Here is a 22,737-nt window from a genome sequence, read left to right as displayed (position 1 = left end):
TCAATTATTAAAAGTCAGTAGACAGGAAAACAGCCAGAACGGTAACAGATGAATGAAATGACTCTGTTGGCATAAGCAAGTACTGTAAGCTTTTTCAGAGCTCCCAAGGGCAAATACATTATTAGTAGATTTGTATCTATTAGGAGCATGCCATGGATTAAGCTGCTGTGAGTTTATTCTACTGTATTTTTTTCATCTTCTATTTTTAAAAAGTTGAAAGAGCAGAGCTTCATAGTTAAATCACCTCTTTCATTACTTGAAAATAGTGTTTCTATAAGAACACATGGGCTTCCCTGGTGGCACAGTGGTTGAGGGTCCGTCTACCGATGCAGGGGACACGGGTTCGTGCCCCGGTCCGGGAAGATCCCACATGCTGCAGAGCTGCTGGGCCCGTGAGCCATGGCCGCTGAGCCTGCGCGTTCGGAGCCTGTGCTCTGCAATGGGAGAGGCCACAACAGTGAGAGGCCCGCATACAGCAAAAAAAAAAAAAAAAAGAACACATTAGTTTTCAGTTCACCTGAATGCAATTACTTACCTTTATATTTTTTCCTAATTATTCTGTACTACATTAATATAGTTAGAATAGAAACAATACTGTTTTTCCTTTCAGGGGAACTGAAATGATCATACATTGCTTGCAGCCTAACTTTTTTTCCCCTTTGACTAGTTATAGTGCAATAGATATCAGCTTTGTTTCCAGCATTCTATTGTTAATGCCTCATGCAGGATTCATGCATGATTATCTCAATTTAGTGTTTTTAATTTAACACAAACATTAGCAAGAAGAACCAGTTCACCAAACCTAATGACTGGTCATAATGCAGTACAATAAAATGTTACTTTTTACACCATTTTTGTATGAAAAATTTATCTCCAAACACATTTTAAAATTAAATGGCATCATTATAGAGTTAAATATCATCTTGCCATATCAGCTAATAAATTACAGCTGAGAGAGAAATTAAGTTATCTACAAATAGTCTAAAGAAAGGTTTATGGGATATGTATTTCAATTGAGTGAGAAATCCTAGAGGAGAGAGAAGCAATGAAATCACTGAAATGTCTGGGAGCTATGGCTGGAGCTTTATGAGAAAGGTTTTAGTTCATGTTTTTTTTGCTTCATGCACTCTGAATTGCTTTGTGAACTTGGGTAAGATACTTAATTGTCTATAACCTAGGTTTACCTAGCCAGTAAATTAAGACAGAGCACAGGTTTAGAAAGGGTGTCTGCTTCTATTAAAGGAAGTGAGCTGTTGTGTTATGGGAAGACTATTTTTCACCTTTTCCTGAGCACTAAAGCTCAAATAAAAAATAATTATATTAAAAACTTTAAAAAATAAGATGAATATCTAAAAAGAGAGTAGAATAATCCCTCATCAGCAAAACTAAACAATACAAAATCTACATTCTACACCTTATTGATATACTCATGGGCATGACTTGTACCTTTAAAAAGAAGATTTCATTGATCATTAAATACTGAAACAATTTACTCCTTCTCATCATATATATGAGTGAATTTCAGAAACTTCAGAATGTTATTTTATTGCTCATTAAAGCATTTGAATAAAATTGGCACATGTCCTCAAGCCAAAGCACTTCATGATAATAACGTGAATGACAATGTTGGGAAGATTTAAATTTCTATTTTAAAATATGGTTTATGTGTTAGAATAATTTTTAAAAAGTGCTTATATTTTTCGAGCTGTCAGAATGGGGAAAATTATCATGGCTGGTGCAAAAATAAGTCAAACCAGAAGACTTCTATTTTAGACAGCCTCCATTGCCATCATCTTCTGTGAACTCACCTGTCCCTAATTGCAATTAAATTTACTTTCTCACCTGTGAAATTAAAGGAATGGTCTGAATACGAGTCACAGATTCAAATACCCACAGGGATCTAACTGGTAATTTAAATTAATTAAATGTATCAGGTGACTATTTCAGCAAACTGAATAGTGACTATCTCTTCTAAAAATAATCTCCTGCAATTATTTCCAAGCAGGAATTTGGGCCAGTATGACAACTTCTCCTTTATACATTTATCTAAGGTTTTTTTTTTTCTTCAAACATCTAATTTTTAAATGTTCAAACAGTTTCAAGCAGGCAATATAAAGTATTTATAATGTGCAAAGTGAGACTAAACACCACCAGTTCTTAAACACTAAAATAGATCAATTATTAGATTTCTGCTGATTAACAATACATGATTTCATATTTCTGTAATGTTGGAATGATACAACTGAATAGAAATTTTTATCTTAGATGAGGATATGTGGAGTGTAGTACTCTCATATACAGACAAATTAATGAGAAATTTTGCATAAAAATAACATGATAAATAAAAACATAGTTTTATCCTCTCTTATTCTCTCCATTTTTTCCCATTCTAATACCTCTTTTTTTGCTCAGGTGTAAATTAGCTCCTATAGTGTTAGTTAATGTTAATTCTAATAATCACTATTTTTAAAAATTAATAAAATTCTATTAATGTTTAAACTCTTTATTACCCCCACCTCACCCTCACAACCATAGGGGAGAATGGTGCCCTACGTGGAATAGAAATGTTGCAATGGAGGCGGTTATCTCATCTGGGAAAAAAACAGCTTTTCCCAGTAGATGGCAATATCTTGGTGGTGTTCCCAAATTCCAGTGTCTGTTCTTTACCATTGCAGGCCTAGAAGATCGATGAATATTTCACCCAAAGGGAAATAGGCTCCTCAAGCCCTATCATGGTAGAGACACTCAATAAGGAACAGATGTACTTAAAATATGAATGATGTATTTCTTAATTTTTAAAAAATGTAATAAAGGCATTTGTGCTCATTTATTAGCAACTATTTATTATTTCTTATCCTTGTATTCTAACTAGTCTAACTGCTTAGCCAATTATAACCAGAATTTCACTTGATGATCTTTGAGTAGCTTGAAAGTAGCTTGATGGCTTGTGTCATAAGGCTAACATGGACTGATGATCATCTTCACTATCATGATCTTTCTACCAAAATGACCAAACACTCAAGAAGGACAAGTTCTCACCTAAATTATTTTAGAGGTATGCTATCAATGTGAGCTTCTCTCTCTTTGCCTTGGATAAACTCTCTTTAAAAATGTAAGACCACAGATACAAAAAGTTGAATTCATCTAAACTGTAATTTATTCATTATTTGTCCGTGCAAAGGCTTCATTTATTCATTTGAAAATTTATTTTTCTTTCACCTCTAGACCCAATTCCCTTCCCCATCCAAATTCAGACACCTACTTTGATCTATTGAAAGTATTGCCTTAGATAACAGTCTTCTAAAGGTGTAGTATTGAATTACATTTTAATTCCATAACCAGAATTGTTATGAATCATATTTTTTCTTATATTTAAACTCAGTACTAAGTTTTACTATCTTTCCTGTTCTTTAGTTGCTTTTTTACTGCTGCAAGGTATTCCTTTCCATATATCTAGTGCTTTGTTTTTATCCTTACTCATTGATAGACACATATGTTGTCTCCAAATTCTTGCTACATTTCTTATTATTGTCATAAGGATCTGTTACTAAGTTTTTTGAGAATATAATTACAATTTTGACATAGCTAGAATGTAGAAAATTCATTTTAATGTTAGTAGATACTACCAAATTTATTTCTAAGTGATTCTACTCACACTAGAAAAGAAAAAAAATATTCTCAAATATCCATATCATTGCAAATATTTGGCATTATCAAACTTTCTTATTTCTTCTAATCTTATGAAACTCAAATTCTATGTTAATGTTGATTAAATTTTTGTAGCTCATAATTTAAGAATATTGTTAAATATGTTTTCTTATACCTGTTTTTCTTCTGTGTGGTGGCCACTTATATCCTTTGAGCACTTTTCCTAATATATTTCCTATCTTAGTAGGTTTTCAGGAGTAAATGATTATTAATTTATTATTAGTTTTAGATATTGCAAATATTATCTCCAAGACTACTACCAATTATTATTTTATTATTTTATACTTATAAACAATGTTTTCTTTTCATATTATTTCTTTTTATGTTTTTTCTTTTTATTTTTCTATATAATCAATCATTTTCCCTGTGGTTTCACTAGTTTGTACATCATTAATTTATTCATTGACTCTACACATAACTGTTTGAGAGCTGCCATGACCAGGCCTAATTTTAGGCATTTACATAGATATAATAAATAATAAATAAATAAATGAATGAGTGAGTGAAAATCCCTGTTCTCAATGGAGCTTACATATTTGTATGGATATGGACAAGCATCAAACATAGAACTTTAAAATATGTAAGGTCGTTATAAGAGCTGTGAGAAAAAAATATGCCCAGTAAAATGTATAGAGAGTGACAGTGGAGTGTGTGAATTTATAAAAAGAGATCAAAGAAGGTGATATTTAAGTAGAAAACTAAAAGAAAGAAAAGACAGACTTCATGTGGCTATACAGGGGGAAAAATTCCAAACTAAAGGAAAAGTAGAAGCAGACCTCATAGTTTGGAATTTTTTAACAACTAGAAATTCCCTTATCCCACAAATATCCCTGTTTTATTCTATATTCAATAAATTTAAAATTCTACATTTATTTTCAGTTCATTAGATTTTATGTGTTTATTTAGTGTAAGTAAACATTACAGATGTATTCTCACAGCATAGTGAGCCACTTTTCCCACATAATATATTATAATTTTTCTTCCTTTAATAATCTATAATGTAATCTCTATTATAAATCAAGATCTCATATATACATAAGCATATTTCTGGATCCTCTATGCTATAACATTGATTTACTTGGATGTTTCTACTTTAATAGCACATTGATTTATTCCTAAACTTTGTAACATGTGTCTTAATGTCTGGTTTTGTTAAGTTCTCCAGTTTGCTCCTTTATTAATATATATATATATATATATATATATATATATATATATATATATATATATATATATATGAGCTATTTAGTTTCATATGTTTCACATAAGTTTAGCACAAAGTCTTACTGTAGATTGTGAAGTTATAGATATCATCGAACTGATAGTTTCAAACTAATTGAAATCAGAGAAAATATAAAGTCAATTTTAAAAACTTAAAAAAATTTTAAGTTGATAAATAGTAATAAAAGTGACCATGGGAAAAAGAAAGAAGACATAAATTATCAATTCAAAAATGAAACAAAGGACATCACTACAAATTCTACAGACATTATCAGGATAATAAAAAAAATAATGCTTATAAATTTAAGACAGGTGAAATGGACACATTCCTTGAAAGACATAATCTATCAGTGCTCACTCAAGAATAGTTAGATAATATGAATAGTTCTATACGTATTTTAAAGATGAATTTGTATTTAGATATCTTCCAAATAAGAAATTTTAGGTCCAGATGGTTTCAACTTCCAAATACTCAAGAAATAATGCCAATTGTATACAAACCCTTCTAGAAAAAAGAAAATGAGATACACTTTTTATGATATCAACATTTAGCTGATGTCAAAATTTTTAAAAATATATTTCAAGAAAAGAAAATGACAGATCAGTATCTCTTATGAATATGAATGTAAGTATCCTCAACAAAATAATTTCAAATAATTCCAACAATTTATTAAAAGGATAAGACATCACACTAGGTGAGTGTTAATGCTGAAATTGCAAGGTTGGTTTAACATTTCAAAACCAATCAGTGTAATTTACCTTATCAACACACCAATATTGTTAATAAATCAGTTCTTCCCCAATTGACCTATAGATTCAACACAACCCCACTAAATTCCCAAAAGGAATAATTAGAAATTAAGAAGCTGAATCTAAAATTTATATTAGAAAGTTAAAGAACAAGAATCCTTAAAAATTTTTTTCAAAAGGAAGAACAAAGTTGGAAGACTTTATTTAAAACTTACTATAAATCTGAAATAATCACAATGTGATATAAGCAAAAGGATAGACATACAACAACTGAACAGAATAGAGTTTAGAAATCCAACTACACATACTTGACCAACTGATGTTCAACAAAGATGCATAGACAACTCAGTGAAGAAAGGATAACTTTTTCAATAAGTGATGCTGGGACATTCAGGCATGACATAAAAATTAAAACTTGACTTAATTTTCACTTATTTTGTTTAACAATGTCCTACTTATATAAAAAGTTAAGTCACAATATATCATAGATCTAAATGTCAATCTAAAAGTAAAGGAGGAGGTGGAAGAGTTGGAGGAGGGCAGGGAGAGGAATGGGTAGAGGGAGAGGAAGCAGAAGAAGGAGAAGAAGAAGCAGGATGAGAAAGAGGAGGAGGAATAAGAGCAGAAGCAGAAAAATAGGAGAAAAATCTATGTGACCTTGGAATAGGCAAAGATGTCTTAGATATGACACCAAAGGCATATACTTTAACATTGATAAATTGGACTTAAAGGGAACCCTCTTGCATTGCTGGTGGGAATGTAAATGGATACAGCCACTATGGAGAACAGTATGGAGGTTCCTTAACAAACTAAAAATAGAATTACCATATGATCCAGCAATCCCACTCCTGGGCATATACCCAGAGAAAACCATAATTCAAAAAGACACATGCACCCCAATGTTCATTGCAGCACTATTTGCAATAGCCAGGTCATGGAAGCAACCTAAATGCCCATCAACAGACGAATGGATAAAGAAGATGTGGTACGTATATACAATGGAATATTACTCAACCATAAAAAAGGAATGAAATTGGGTCATTTGTTGAGATGTGGATGGATCTAGAGACTGTCATACAGAGTGAAGTAAGTCAGAAAGAGAAAAACAAATGTCGTATGTTAGTGCATATATGTGGAACCTAGAAAAATGGTACAGATGAACTGGTTTGCAGGGCAGAAATTGAGACACAGATGTAGAGAACAAACGTATGGACAGCAAGGGGGGAAAGCAGTGGGGGGCTGGGGGTGGAGGTGTGATGAATTGGGAGATTGGGATTGACATGTATACACTTATGTGTATAAAATGTGACTAATAAGAACCTGCTGTATAAAAAAAATAAATTAAATTAAAAATTAAAAAATAAAGTAAATTCATTTGGTCTTCAAATGACATTCTTAAGAATTGAAAAGACATGGCATATATTGGGAAACACATTTGCAAAACACACACACACACACACACACACACACACACACACATATATATAATAGTTTTATTCCAAATACATAAAAACCTATAAAATACATAATACAGAGAAAGCAAACAACCCAACATAAAAAAATAACTAAAATCTTTGAATAGATACATCCCAAAGAAGCTATGTTGGTGGCAAATAGGCACATATAAAGAAACAATGTCATTAGCCATTTGGGATATGCAAAATGAAACCACAATGAGATACCACTACATATTTATTATGTCTCAAATACAAAATAGTAACAACAGTAACAACAACAATAGTAGTAGTAGTGGTAGTAATAGTAGTAATCAGCATACTAATCATACTAGTAGTGGTAGCAATAGTGGTGGTGGTAGTGGTGGTGTTAATAATAACAGTAATTAATAACATGCCCTACTCTGGTGAGGGTGAGGAGAAACTTACTCTCTTGCATTGCTGGTGGACATACCAAATGGTCTAGCCACTTAAGCAAACAGTTTGGCAGGTTCTTATAAATGTAACCATAAATTTACCGTGCTACCCAGTAATCCCACTCCTAGGTATTTGCTCAAAAGAAATGAAACTTTACATTAATGCAAAAACCTGTATATTAATATGTATTGAGGACTTATTAAGTACCACTAAAACTGAAAACAACTTAATTTCAGTCTATCATAAAATTCTCATCACCCAAACTTGTTAATCAATATGATGTTACCCTTTCCTCTTCACCTGGTATTAGTATGATTTTGCTGATTTCTAGTCTTTAATAGATATGGGTAGGAAATAGCTCTGGTGAATGAAGAAAAAAAGAAAAGAAAATGACTCAAAACTAGAAAACTATGTTAAAAATATATGTTTGTTTTTTGCTTTTTTTCTCCTTAAGCTGACATTCATCTGCTCTCAGTCACACACACACATATACACACACTGAACCTCACCCTCAACCTTCTCTCTAGCCACAGTTGCCACAGCTTTTGAATCCTATCTAGGTTTGGATTTCATACCTGAATATCTAAGGATATTTACACCTAAAAGAAATTGACAATTGCCTGTTAGGTTGTGAATGTGGAGTAGGCTATTAGTCTGGAAACAGGTTTTGGGTAGAAAGACTAAGCTGAAGTTTCAGCTCTGAATTAATTTATATAACCTCATCATGTATGGCTATTAATAGAATTAAGTAAGAAATTGAATTCAAGGACACTTTATCAACTATCAAATTATTAATGGTGTTACTGATGGGGACTTTCCCAACACTACCTACATAAAGAATACATTTAAATTTGCCTTTCAACTTCAATTTATCTTTCAACTTTTACCTTTCTACTACCATGAAAAAATAATTTTGTTAATGCCTACATCCAGAAAACATATTTTATGTGACAGATTCTTGGCATCCAAACTAAAGACTGAAACAATATGTGTTTAATATGTGGATAATATGCCATCTTTGTTCTTTGAAAGGAGATGTAGAGAATATACTAAGACCCACTATTCAGAAATCCATGAGTGACCTCATGGATTTTATTTTATGCAGTTTGTAGGAAATGTTGTGGTGATCCTTCTGGTAAACAGGAGGTTGGCAACAAACAGAAACACCTCTTCTCACACTCTACCAGATCATAGGCAGGTTAGATGAACCTGCCAGCCTATTGGTATCTGTGTACTAAGAGAATGTAGTATCTTGGAGGGCTCTGGTTTGGTACAAGGGAGATTTCCTATTGCCAGGATAAGCACTTGCCACACGAAATTCAGGCTCACAAAAACCCTCCTGTGCTATCTCTGACCCAAATGTTAGCACCAGTTTTTTTCATTTCACTTTCTAGGATTGAAACAAAAAGGAACTAGTGTCTAGAGGCAAGTGACACAGGCCTTAAGCTTGCTGACATCCTCAATTTCCTCATGCATAAACTTTCCTTAAAAGACCCAAATCCCCATTCCTCTTTTTAAATAGATTCCTGCCCTCAGTCCCGATGGTCAATAGCAGTCACCTATTTCCCAATGGATGAGAGAGACTCCTTCATATTCTTGGTCATGGCTGGGATGAGGTTCATGTAGTCATCCACACACTTGGTCACGCAATTCTCCAGCTGCTGCTTCACCTGAAGCTCTTTACTCCCCACATCTCTTGAATCTTTGGCTTTGTAGTTGCAATGCATTGTGCACTGGGCCAGGTGGTGCTGGAATTTCTCCAACTCACTGAACAGTTTTATATCATTATCCACTAATTTTGTCTGTATAATAAAGTTCTATAGTATGTACTCTTAATCTGGTTTATTTTGCAATGCAGAATGTTCTTGAGAAATGTCCATATTGTATATAACAGTAGCTCATCAATGAAGCTATTAAAAAAATTAGAGATTTTCTTATACCATCAAAATAGGCATATTTCTCATTCCCACTCTCTCATTCTAAAAACAATTTCCAAGATACTAAAAGCAATTATCTGGAGTATTAGAGAATATATTATATTACTACTTTTCCTCATTCTTTTTACTAGATTTGTTCCAAGATTAGGTAAGAGATTGAAAAAGCACATCCAACATATTCTATTGTTTAATTAACCTGAGTATGATTCATTTATATCAAAGGCATATATCTGAATATGTGTAAAATATATCTTTTCATCACTGTGAATTCATTGTTATCATATACTGACCCAATATTGAAAATTCTGAAATGTATAATACTCTGCACCTGATAAAAAGATTTTGGTAAGAAATCTACTTCCACCAGATTTCAAAATGCAAATCTTGGTTGTGATAAAGTTTCTTTCATCAATGGCTGAGAAAACACTGGGTTAATTTTACATTGGGCACTATTTTAGTGGGACATTAATGGAGTCACTGTTTTTGAAGTGTGAGGTATCTGCCAGGTTTTGTGTGCACTGGCCTAGCAAATAGGTGACCTGGATTCTAGACCCAGTTCTTCTAATATCTACTAACTAGGTGAAATTTAGAAAGCCAGTTAAACTCTCTAATTTTAGATTTAAAAACAGTAAGATGTACGGGCCATTAGTTTTGGTCCTCTAGAATTTTATTTTGATTTTTCAGATTTTGATCAAATTTATGGTTCAAGAGAGATTTATACAGAGAAGAAACTAAAGATATTTCTTGACAGAAAAATAGTGGTAGGTGAGAAGGAGAAGAGGGCATATGGAAGATGGGAATAATTTATAAAGATGTTACAATTTTAAATATGAATAACAACAAAATAACATAGAACATGAAAATGACAGGATTTCTTTTGTAACTTGGCAGAGTTTCTAGGAAACAATTTAAAGAATAAAGTGAAATTATTTAAATTGCACTACAAATGAACACATAACTTTTACAGTTTAATGAGGTTTTAAACTGACTATGCATTTCTTTTTACCATTAAAGTAGTTCTTAACTTTAATAATGAAGGCCAATTGGTTTGAAAATATAGGGAGCTATATTTGATGTTCCTTATTTAGCTTCAGCTTTGTAGTATGTTATTCAAATAACAGACTACAACAGTAGCTAAAATTTAGATTGAAGTTAGTAAAAAGAAAGACTACTATCTACCTCTAAGATCAAGTTTTCTGAAATTCAATATTTTTATGATTATAGCATGCCTAATAATTGAGTGTGAGTTAACAGTGAAGTAAGAAAATGATTCTGCAAATTCATTTTATTTTTAAGAAAATTTATTTTGGTTGGAAGCAGTGATTATTTCCCAAAACAAATTATTTTCCCTAACAGATAAGAAGAAGGTATCTTACTCTGCTTAAATTGCCATAAGACCACTTATTTATGTATTGCCTTTTACATTTTTGTTACGTTACTTTATTTTTTTAATTGTTAGTATATTATGAATAAGTAATGAAATTCAGCTGATAAACCTTACATATAAAAAATTCAGCTGATGGGCTTCCCTGGTGGCGCAGTGGTTGAGAGTCTGCCTGCCGATGCAGGGGACACAGGTTCCTGCCCCGGTCCAGGAAGATCCCACATGCTGCAGAGTGGCTGGGCCCGTGAGCCATGGCCACTGAGCCTGCGCGTTCGGAGCCTGTGCTCCGCAACGGGAGAGGCCACAACAGTGAGAGGCCTGCGTATCGCAAAAAAAAAAAAAAAAAAATCAGCGGATAATCCATACATATAAAGTTATCACTTTTAAGTAGGCTAAATTTGCATTTTTTTAATTATTCAGCTTGCTTATAAATGTAAATGACATTTTAAGTATTAAAGATATTGATATGACCACAGTGCAATTTTTCTCCCAAAGAAAACATCCCGTTTATTTACAGGATAAGAAATGAGGGCTCTCAAAGCGTTTGTGTTTAAAATGTAAAGATCTCAAATGTAAAAGATTCATCAAGTATATCTTATAAGAGATGGATGCGTAAACACTTCACAAGGAATTATTTACTTGAATAATTATTGCATTTCTTGATTTCAATAAATTAAAATTATTTTCACTCTTAATGACACTTCCTTAGAAAGGCAATTTGGCCATTGAAGAATATTTACATAACAAAGAAATAACTCTATTAAAGTAAATTATAATACTCCCAAATGTGATTTCCTCATATCATATTTGTAATTTAACGTTTCACTCTAGCTGCAATGTGTCAAGAAGAAACTACGTAAGTCAAGATTATCTGAGTGGGTACCAGTTAAGGGACTATTATAGTGGTCCAGTTAAACGACGATCAGTTGAACTACTCTTGTGTCAATAGAAATGGCAAGATATGTGTAGATTAAAGAGATGACCAGGAAATAAATTCACACTACTTGCCATATAAGAGTAAAAAGGAAGATTTAAAAGAATACATCCAAATTTCTGACTTGGACAGTAAAGTGATATCACTCCCTGAGATAGTAAACATGGAGAAATACTAGATTTGGGAGGCACAATTATGTTTTGATTTAAGATTTGTTGAATTTGAAGTATTTTTAAAACTTCAAGGAAATGTATCTAGTTTCCAAAAAAGAGTTTGGACCTATTGATATACATTTGAGAAACGTGTATGGGTTAAATTACCTAGGAAAAGAGTGTAAAGAGTTAAAAATAGGATTCTGAAGAACTAACTGCAATATTTATCAAAAGCCAAGTGGAGAAAGGTAACAGGTAAAGGAGATTGAGGACAAATAACCAGAGAGGGAAGAGAACTTCAAGAATTCAAAACCATATGTGGTAGGAATAAAGATAGATATAAGGTAAAATGTAAATCTTCTAATAAAGGCATAGTTGAAGCACTGATCACTAGATCATCTACTGATCACTGAATCAGTAGAAATAATTGTGCCACTGGAAGCAGAGAAACCTATGATGAGAAGGTTACATTTGACCCTGGGTGTTAGATGAGCAGAAGGTTGCCTGCATGGCAAGGTGAGAAAGAAGTTTAGGAGAAAAGAACAGCATGTACAAGGGCACAGGCTGGAAAAGGACAAGATCAAGACACACACTAATGACAAGAGATGTAGTCTGGGCTTAGGCTGTGAAGAATTAGGTTGTAGAAGTACCTGTCAACAAAAAATTAATCAGTTGATCTAAGAAAGAAAAATGTATTTGAGCCAAATTTGAGGATTATAACCTAGGAATAGCATCTCAGAAAGCTCTGAGAACTGTTCCGTCTGTTAGAAGTCAAGACAGTTATATAAGCTTTTCTGAGACGGGGGCTATACATCAGATGACATATTATTGACAATTTATGTAATCCGTTGAGCCTCTTCATAGTGGGTCATGTGACCCCTTACAAGGTAAGGAATGATATCTTTTAAGGAGTTGTCTTGTTGACACAAGGAGAATATTGCTCTTATGGCTGAACAGGTATTTCTGCCGATGGGGAAGGTTTGGTAGATGCATAATGCAGATACACAACGTACAGTGTGGGGAGAGAAGAGGCCAAAGGGCAGAAAAAAAATTTTGTTTAAATTTCTCTTGTCTTGCCATGAACATATGACCTTCATTTCTCAGACCTTAACACCATCTACCATCAAAGTGACTAAAATTTTAGCACCTAAATCCATTATTTCCTTCTTTGTCTTCTGCTACAATACATGCAGTTAACAATGTGATGACTTCCACTTTCTTGCATGATTTTAAATATGAGCTCCACATTTCAACCAAAATACAGTATCTTGAAAATATCAATCAATCAGGCATTACATATTAACCAGCTACATTGCTGTCCATGATCAACTACCAAAATTTGGTATCTTCATGTATATTTAAAGGTAGCTAGATAGAGGCTTTTCACATCCTCATTCTCACTGCATTATATAAAAGACTATTATTTATCTTCTAGCTTGCAGAGTAAATTAAGTCTTTAATCCATTTTTTCCTACTTAGCATGAAACCCAGCAGTTTAAATGTGCTTCTGCAAATTATTTTCAAATACACTGATAATAAATAAAGATCAAATCTGTAGTTTATGGATATTAAAAATACATACAAAATATGTGTAATAATTAGTTACCAACATATGAAGAAATAGCTCATTAAAGAGCTGCTGGAAAATAACATGCTCAGAAATAATTCACTTTAATATATTACTAATTTTTAAAATATTTCCTTTCTCATTCTTTATTAATGGGGATATTTGCATTCAAATAGAGATCATTTGTTTTTAGAAATTCATCTGCTCCTGCTGTTTATTCTCCACCTACTATTTAATCTGTGGTTTATAGCACAAGCATCCATTGCAGCAAAAATGATTAGGATGTCACTAAAATTTATGCCTTCAGGTGAGAAATATGGTACATCTTGAGTGCTGCATAACTGAGAAACTAATTCACATTGTTTCAAATTAAAATAAGTAAGGACTGAGAGATTTAAAGAAAATGATACATTGTTTTATCCTAACTGAAATATCTCTGTATGGTCTGTAACTTTTCACAACATGCCACCTGTTCTCCAGAAATATAATCACAATATGATAGACATTAAAATAATTGCCTTAGAAAACTCTCACATTTTGGAGCTAGGAGATCAGCATGCCGACGATACCTTTCTATGGCTCTGTTGTACATATAATTCCTTGTTTATGGGATTGGGAGTTACTATTTGCTAGAGGTGAGTGTAAATTAAAGTAATTCTGCATAGCATTGGTATATATATAGACTTTACATATTACATATTTGTCAGACATATTTGTAGACAATTACACTTCTTGTGTCTGTAATTGGCAGAGATTTAAGTTCATAGAAAATGTGACTAGAGCTCCATGTTGTATTGCCTTATGACAAAGGCAAATGTTACAGTATGTTCCATTTCAAGTGCAAAACTATTAATCTAATGAAAATGTTCCTGTTCTCAGCAATATGTTCTTAGTGTTATTGTAGAACACAATGGAAATGTCTGCATTAATATTATTTGGCAAGAGAAATGAAAGCTAACAGCTATAAAATTCTGATCAAGTGTGGTTTTCAGGAAGAAAATCAACAAAACAAAATATATTTTTGCTAAGATAAATAGAAAGAAAGTGTTGGTGGGTGGAGTGCATTTGAAATAAGAGAGGTTAGAGAGTAGATTCAGTAAGTCTCCAGGTTTAATTAAGGGTATTTAGGTAGGGTTTTTTCAAGGGCAGGGAAAAAAATTCTGTTTGTAATCAGTTCTCAAATTTTTGTAAAATTTGTTTAAAGTAATAAAAGTTCAAAGTTTACTTCAGCTCATTCAGAAAGTGAACAGTAGTCCCATTTTGTTTGGTTGTATAGGTCACATATTTAACATTAAGTCCTCTCTGTCTCTCTCTCTCAATAGCTGGGTCCCTTTTGGTAATAAAAGTCCTTACCTCTTGAGAGATTGAGATTGAAATATATACACTAATATGTATAAAATAGATAACTAATAAGAACCTGCTGTATAAAAAATAAATAAATAAAATAAAATTTGAAAATCCAAAAAAAAATTCCTTACCTTACCTTACATTGGGAGAATTTGTCTGTAAATAGATTATTTTTATTTTGATGTGCACTCAAAAAACAGAGAATTTCTCTCCTAAGTTTATTCTTAAAGTAGTGTTTTTCAAACTGTGACTTAAGTCCTCAAATAAAATTATTGGGTCATGACCAGCATTTTAGGCAATTAAACTAAATGAAATAAAACAGAAATATCAGGCTATATCACAAACAATCAAGATAGTTATTATACCATGAATATTAGGAGTTACTATTGTTTAAGTTTTTCCATGTAAGAGTCATAATATAGTATATATTATTTTTATTATAGGTTATGGTCAATGTTTGGAGGCCATTGGTACAGAAAATTATATATATATATATATATATGTACAACATGGAGTATTGTTTGAAATGGCAATAATTATAAATAACCTAACTATTTATTAACAAAATGATGGATAAATATATTTTTGTATATTCATATAATTGAGTACTACACAACACTTAAGATAGAAAAACTAGACTTACAGTTTTCAAAGAAAATAATACTCCATAATATTAAGTGAGAAAATGAAGATAAAAAAATAACACCATTTATGTAAAATTTAACATACATATAACAGTTCTGTATACTGTGTATATGTGTATATATATATTATATATATATATATATATAATATATATATATATATATATATATAAATATAAATATAAATGTAGAATTGGGAGATTTAAATACCTAATTCATAATGGCAGTTGGCTTAAAGGAAAATGGGCCCCAAGGGGATTGGAAAGGATGCAGAGAAGACTTCCACTGATTCTGTTATCTACTACGTTTTTGAAAATAAAGACATCTAAAATATAAAACATTAATATTTGACAGAGCTACCTGCTATGTACAGTTTTTATATTATATTATCTGGTATATATAATTTTTGAAATAGTTTATATGAAAAAATGTTAGAGAATAGGAATGCAGCAAAGGCACACAGAAGACTATTTGTTGGTAAAGTTATGTGGCATTCATCACCTAAGTTATGCCCTTCAATACACAATTCTTAACTCCTGTTGACTTCAAGAGAAAGCATATACTCTTACTTCAAGAAAAGTTTTATTTCTAGGGAGTAAGATACTTGTGCCAAATTATAGAAAATTATTCTCTTAGAGAATAACATAGAAGTCAGGGTGACAGCTGAATAGCCTATTTTTTTGTTTTCTAACAGTTTTTGAGATTACACTAGGCATCTATATTTTTAGAGACAGAAAATTTAGTGACACTGTGTGCTAATGCCTAGGGAATAATAAGCAGTACAAGTGATGTATAAAGCACATTTAAGGAGGTGGACTGTGACTGCAATTAGGTTGAAATTGTTTCATTTCAGGTCAAGTGTGAAGATATCAGAGAATCTATACTCTTTTATACATTTCACTTCACACACTTTTTTACATTTATAATTTACAATTTGAGTGGTGAACATACTTGGCAAAAAAATAAATTAGTTATTTATTAATTTAATTTTTTTCTTTTCTCTACCAAACTCCAGAAGTGATTTGCACATTTGACAAAAACAAAAATGAACATTATTTGGACAAATGTAAAACGTTAGGAAAGAAACATTAGAACAAGGTCCCAGTGGATTTAATCTAATATTCAGTGGATTTATAAACTAAATATGTGTACTTGCACACACACACACACAAACACACACACATAAAAGATCTCTTTTACAAAAGTGTTTTAACATTATCTCTTCAAAGTGGCCATCTCTAGTTTTAGTAAAATAAAAGGGTAAGTGGAATGTCTCCAACAATTTCTCTAAGATCTTTTATATAATTTTTAGAATCTTTATTAAAATTTTCTGTTTTTCCTATATCTGTATTCCCACTCAATGCCAGGAAAATTTGTATCAAACAAATTTTCAGAATATGTTGGAACTGGGATATGGATTCTTTAATCAATAAACGTTCTACCATATCAGATGGGTCCTCTACCTTTGGTAGTTTATATATCGAAAACATTAGAAATGAGATAACCCTATAATAGGAGAAATTTCTTTTTGTTAAGGTTAAAACTTGTATGGTATGTGAAAATGAAAATATGTGAGATTTTTTTGATCTTAGTAGGAGACACTTATCTGATATCTGAAATTACTCTTTTTAAACTGTTTATCATATGAATTCCATGATCAGGAAAGTTTGAGAACTAGATCCACACCTTCATTTTTAAAATAAGAGATTTTTCTTGTAGACAAATTTTTAATTCTTAAATACTTTATACAGATTTACTTGTAGAAAACTATTATAAATCATTTTTAAATATAAAATGCCCTTAACAGAAAAATTTAAGAATTGAAGTCCATTATGAACATTAAAATATCAACATATGTGAAATGTAAATCCATAATATCTGAATTAGTGGTAAACTAATACATAAATTTTTACCCGTTTTTCTCTGATTAAATTGAGAAAGCATACCAGAAACACACCAGACACCAGTTCTAGTGATCATTTGTACTACATAAGATCCATTTTTATTTTGTCTTTGAAAGATTTTCAGTTTCATATGGACAAAAGATATATTTAGAAGTTTGGTAGGGGAAAAATTTCTGGGCCATAACTTTGGATGTATATTTAGTATGTAGTATTTGTACCCTTAATTTTTGCCCTAAATGAGAAGTAAGGGTTTTAGGAAGCATCAAAACTTGTATATTCTGGGAAAGGATGGAGAAGGTGTTTAAATCAATAAATGGTCATTGTATGTGGAACACTTGATAAGCCATTGCCTTTTGTGTCTTTGAGCAGTGATTAATTTTTATCTTTGACAAAAAGTAATTGAAAATGTATCATTTATTCATTTTTCCACCACCTCCATAGGTGATCTTATCCACACTCATAATACCATCTTGAAAGTGACTATTTCAAAATATGTATGTCCTGCCCAGATTTATCTTAATGCCAGAAACTCACAGTCAGCTGTCTACTTCATATCTCTACTTACAGATCTTGTAAAAGTCAAAACGTATGTCCAAAATAAAACTCTTTAATTTTTCAAGTAAACATATAAACACACATGGATAAAGATGTACCTCTTAACACCTAAGCCTTCACCATCTCAGTAAATAACAGCATTTCCAGTGCTAAAGCTGTAAACATAGAAGGTCTTTTTATCTCATTCTGTACATCCAACCCATCAGTAGTTTAAACAGATTCTAACTCTGAAAACAATTTCAACTTCACAACTGCCACTTCCACTGTCATGTGCAAGAACCAGAGTCATTATGTCTCTCCAGAATAAAGCAATAACTTCCCATTTAAATTTTTTGCCCCCTTTAAAATCATTCTTACCACAGAAGCTAGAATTATTTCATTAAAGTATACATCTGATTGAGTCACTGCATGGGTAAAATCCTTAAATGTCTGCCATTGCACTTGAATCTAGTCTTTGACTCTCCCACTTGGTATTGGGCACAATTTTTACCTATTTCTCTATGCTCCGACTCAGTGGGGTTTTTTTGTGTGTGTGTGGTACGCGGGCCTCTCACTGTTGTGGCCTCTCCCGTTGTGGAGCACAGGCTCAGCGGCCATGGCTCACGGGCCCAGCCACTCCGTTGCATGTGGGATCTTCCCGGACCGGGGCATGAACCCGTGTCCTCTGCATCGGCAGGCGGACTCTCAACCACTGCGCCACCAGGAAATCCCTCACTGGTATTTTTTTAAGGTTTTAGAAATGTAAAGCACTTTAAATCCTCGGAGCTTCTGAATATGATTTTCTCCTTTCTCTGATCTTTTATGACTCCATCTCACCCTTTGTTTTCAGCATCAATGAAACTTTCTTTGAAAGTCTTTCCCTAATCAGTCTATCCAAAGAAAGTTCTTAATTTTTCTCAAACTCATTTCCAACATATCTCCCATAATGTACTTATTACAATTTGTATGCATCTGTTTACATAGTTTGTTGATATGTCATCTCTCAGTAGAATTAATCTATACAAAACTGGGACCATATTTATTTTATTTATTCCTATGTCTCCAGCTTGTAACATAGATCCCTGCAGCAGAGTAAAGGTATGATAATTATTTGTTGAATAGGTTAATAAATGTCTTCTCTGATGCATGATTTAATGACCTAACATTTTGTTAAAAGTTTTAATGAAAAAAGTACATAAAACTTTCTTTTTGGGATTTCCCTGGCGACGCAGTGGTTAAGAATCCACCTCCCAATGCAGGGGACACAGGTTTGAGCCCTGGTCCGGAAGGATCCCACATGCCGTGGAGCAGCTAAGCCCATGCACCACAACTACTGAGCCCACGCACCACAACTACTGAAGCCCACACACCTAGAGCCCGCACTCCACAACTAGAGGAGCCACCGCAAGGAGAAGCCCGTGCACTGCCACAAAGAGTAGCCCCCACTCGCCGCATCTAGAGAAAGCCCGTGCGCAGCAGCGAAGACCCAACACAATCAAATATAAATAAATACTTTTTTAAAAAAATAAAAAAATAACTTTCTTTTTGGCTAGGAGGAAGCCTTATATATTATACATTATTTAAAATTACCTGTTAGGGCTTCCCTGGTGGCGCAGTGGTTGAGAGTCCGCCTGCCGATGCAGGGGACACAGATTCGTTCCCCGGTCTGGGAAGATCCCACATCCCACAGAGCAGCTGGGCCCGTGAGCCATGGCCGCTGAGCCTGCACATCCGGAGCCTGTGCTCCACAACGGAGAGGCCACAAAAGTGAGAGGCCTGCATACCACAAAAAATAATAATAATAAAAAAATAAAATAAAATAAAATTACTTATTATATATTAATCTAGCAAATATGATGTACAAAAAGGGAATTTAAGATGAATTACTTTAGAGTCTATACTTACTACTGGAGTTTATATAGAGAAAGTAGAATATATCCACGTGTGAGTACCTGGAAATTTAGAAGACTAGAACTTACCATGTGTTTTACATCAATAATTCAATATTTTGCATTCTGATACAGGTTAAACTCTATCCACAGAGTGCCTAAGAAATGCAAACTAGCTATACTGATGCACAGAGAATTCTTCAACAATGAGGCAGCAACTGATTAGTGCTGATTATAACCTGCTTATTCTTCATTTTCAATTACCTCCTACTTCCCCTCCTCTACTCTCATCAGATAACAAATGTGGATCAGCCCAAAGTTGTTGGACCACATTGCTGGTAAACAGCAGTAATCAATAGAAGCTCATTATTGCTTAGAATCAGCTAATCTTTCCCCCAATAATCAAGAAATTAGTAGTTTTTCTTTATCCATGATTTGAGTTTATATTTGTCCTTTCCCCACACCCTCTCATTACTCCCACTTATCAAGAGCTGGTTGTATATAACTAATGTTTCACTGAATTTCACTTATGCAGACTCCCCAGCCCTGCCTCTTTTTCTGATAAACTTTTTAACAGTGGTGAAATTTTACAATGCTATCGACATGTAGCAACTTTGACACCTGGCCAGTTGAATAACACAAACTAATTCATCCTTATTTCCCTTTACTTCTACACCTAAACCTGGATGTAAGTGATTCAGAACCTTTAGAAATGCATCAAGTATTGCTCTGAGCAGAGGAGAAATCATAATTCAATATACATTAGGTAAACTCATAAGCATAAATTAATTTTCTTATATCTAGACCAGTGTTTTTCAGATATCATCTCTAGATTATCTTTATCCTAAGAATTACTTACGCTGGGAACTAAAATTAGCAGTTGAAAAATCAACTTTAGTGTTTCGTATTTGTATAAAACTTTGTGAATCAACACTTTGTGAATCAATTGAAGGAAATGTTGGAAGGAGTCTGATTTCATTTGTATTCTAGATCTGGACTCAAAGCAATTACCTATTAAATGAAGTCTTCCATAATAAAAGAACAGTCTTAAGAGTTAAAACTTCAGAGTCTTATAAATTGAAGTCTTATTTGAAGAATCTTTGAGATTGGTTTTTTTTTTTTTGGTAGTCATAAAATGCCCATGCAATGCCAAACAAAGAATAAGAGGGAAAATTTCCTCTTATGTGTCCCCACTCATGGATACTTGGAATTATATTAAAGCAAGCATAAAGCAACAACCACCACAAACACTTTCTTAATAATAGGTAATATTTTTGGAACACTTAATATGTACTATATATGCTTTAAAAGTTTTACATATATTAACTTAGAATACAGCTTTAAGTGGCTAAGGTGGGTTTTGGACTTATGCAGGCCTATTCCAGAGCCACTAGGCTTCACCCTTTTGTACTATAATTAGTAGTTGTTAAGCATTAGGTTTTCTCTGTCATATAAGTGATATTATATATTACTGTGAATTTCCCATTCCATGGTCAGATAGTAATTCTTAATAAAATGTCTTGTCGGGTTACGTACTTGAATGGTATGTAATAGAAGAATGGTTAATAACCAAAAATTACATATCAGAGAGACCTGCATTAGAACTCCAACTCTGCTGGAACTGCAGTGTAAGTTTTAGCAAGTTATTAAACCTTTCTAATCCTCATTTTTATTAGTAAAATGGAAAGAATAATATATCTTTTCAGGATTGTGACAAAATTAAATACGACAATATGTGTAAAGTATACTTTGTGCTATTTGAAAAGAGCTTAAGAAATGAGAAATACTTATATATCATTTATAGTAATGGTAATTTAACTAAGTCTGAATTCAGAGTTTTAGCCCCAGAAATTATTGAAAAATAATATTTCATAAAAACTCAATTAAATAAAAAGGATAAAGTGTAGCTATTCTGACTGAAGTGGGAGTAAAAGAAAACAGAGCCCTGCCACTTTATACCCATCACCCTTTACCCTCAGTCCTGGTGATGTCCAGTGTCCGTAAGATATCTAACTAGGGTTCCCCCGAAGTACAACTGGAAAAGGACTGAACCGAATGATCTCTCTTCTTCTCTAAAGATGGCATATCATATTGAAATAATTATTCCACCCTCACATTAAGTCATTATTGTACTTCTATTATCTGTGGCTGGAATTGTCCTGAAGTAGCACAATTTTTTAAAAAACACATATTGATATGAGTCTTCTTATTTAGTGTGTCATATTTAAAAGTAAATACCCAGAGACCAAGGACTCAGACATTACCAGTGTACCATGAAACATTGAGATATCAGTGATATGGTTAAGTAAATAAATACCTTACATTTCAATTGTAAAAAAGAAAGAAATATTGCATTATCTCACTACCTGACAAAAGATAGGCTGACTCCCTCTCAACTTTGTCTTTATTGCCAGAAAATTGTTAAAATTTGAAGAAAAACTCATAGAAGTATTAGAATCTAGCAGAAGTGCATCTCTAAAGGCATACAACCCAATTCCATTTCTACACACTAATAATATTAATTGGGGTGTATTTTTTCATTATTATCAGAAAGCAATCACATTAGACAAGTGTAACTTCATTATAATTCATAGTATATTTAAATTTAACACTTGAAAATGCAGCTTCATATTTTTCTAATTATCAAAATCATTATGATGGAATGTTTTTGTGCAGTTTGTCTGTTTTTCATTTCTGTTCTGAGACATTTTTAAGATATGTCTAAAAGGATAAAGTCACAACAATGAAATGTTTATAGTTAACTGTAACTAATAATAGTTAACTATAGCTGTAATAATCTCCAGTTTCCCATGTAGATTATTTCCTAGTAAGGGCATGAGACATTTGATTGAATTTATTCAATCAGTTTGCAATAGTTAAGCATGATTTTGCCAC

The sequence above is a fragment of the Mesoplodon bidens genome, assembly GCF_964165515.1.
Source record: "Mesoplodon bidens genome assembly, chromosome: 1".
NCBI lineage: Eukaryota > Metazoa > Chordata > Mammalia > Artiodactyla > Ziphiidae > Mesoplodon > Mesoplodon bidens.
This window is presented reverse-complemented; position numbering follows the sequence as displayed.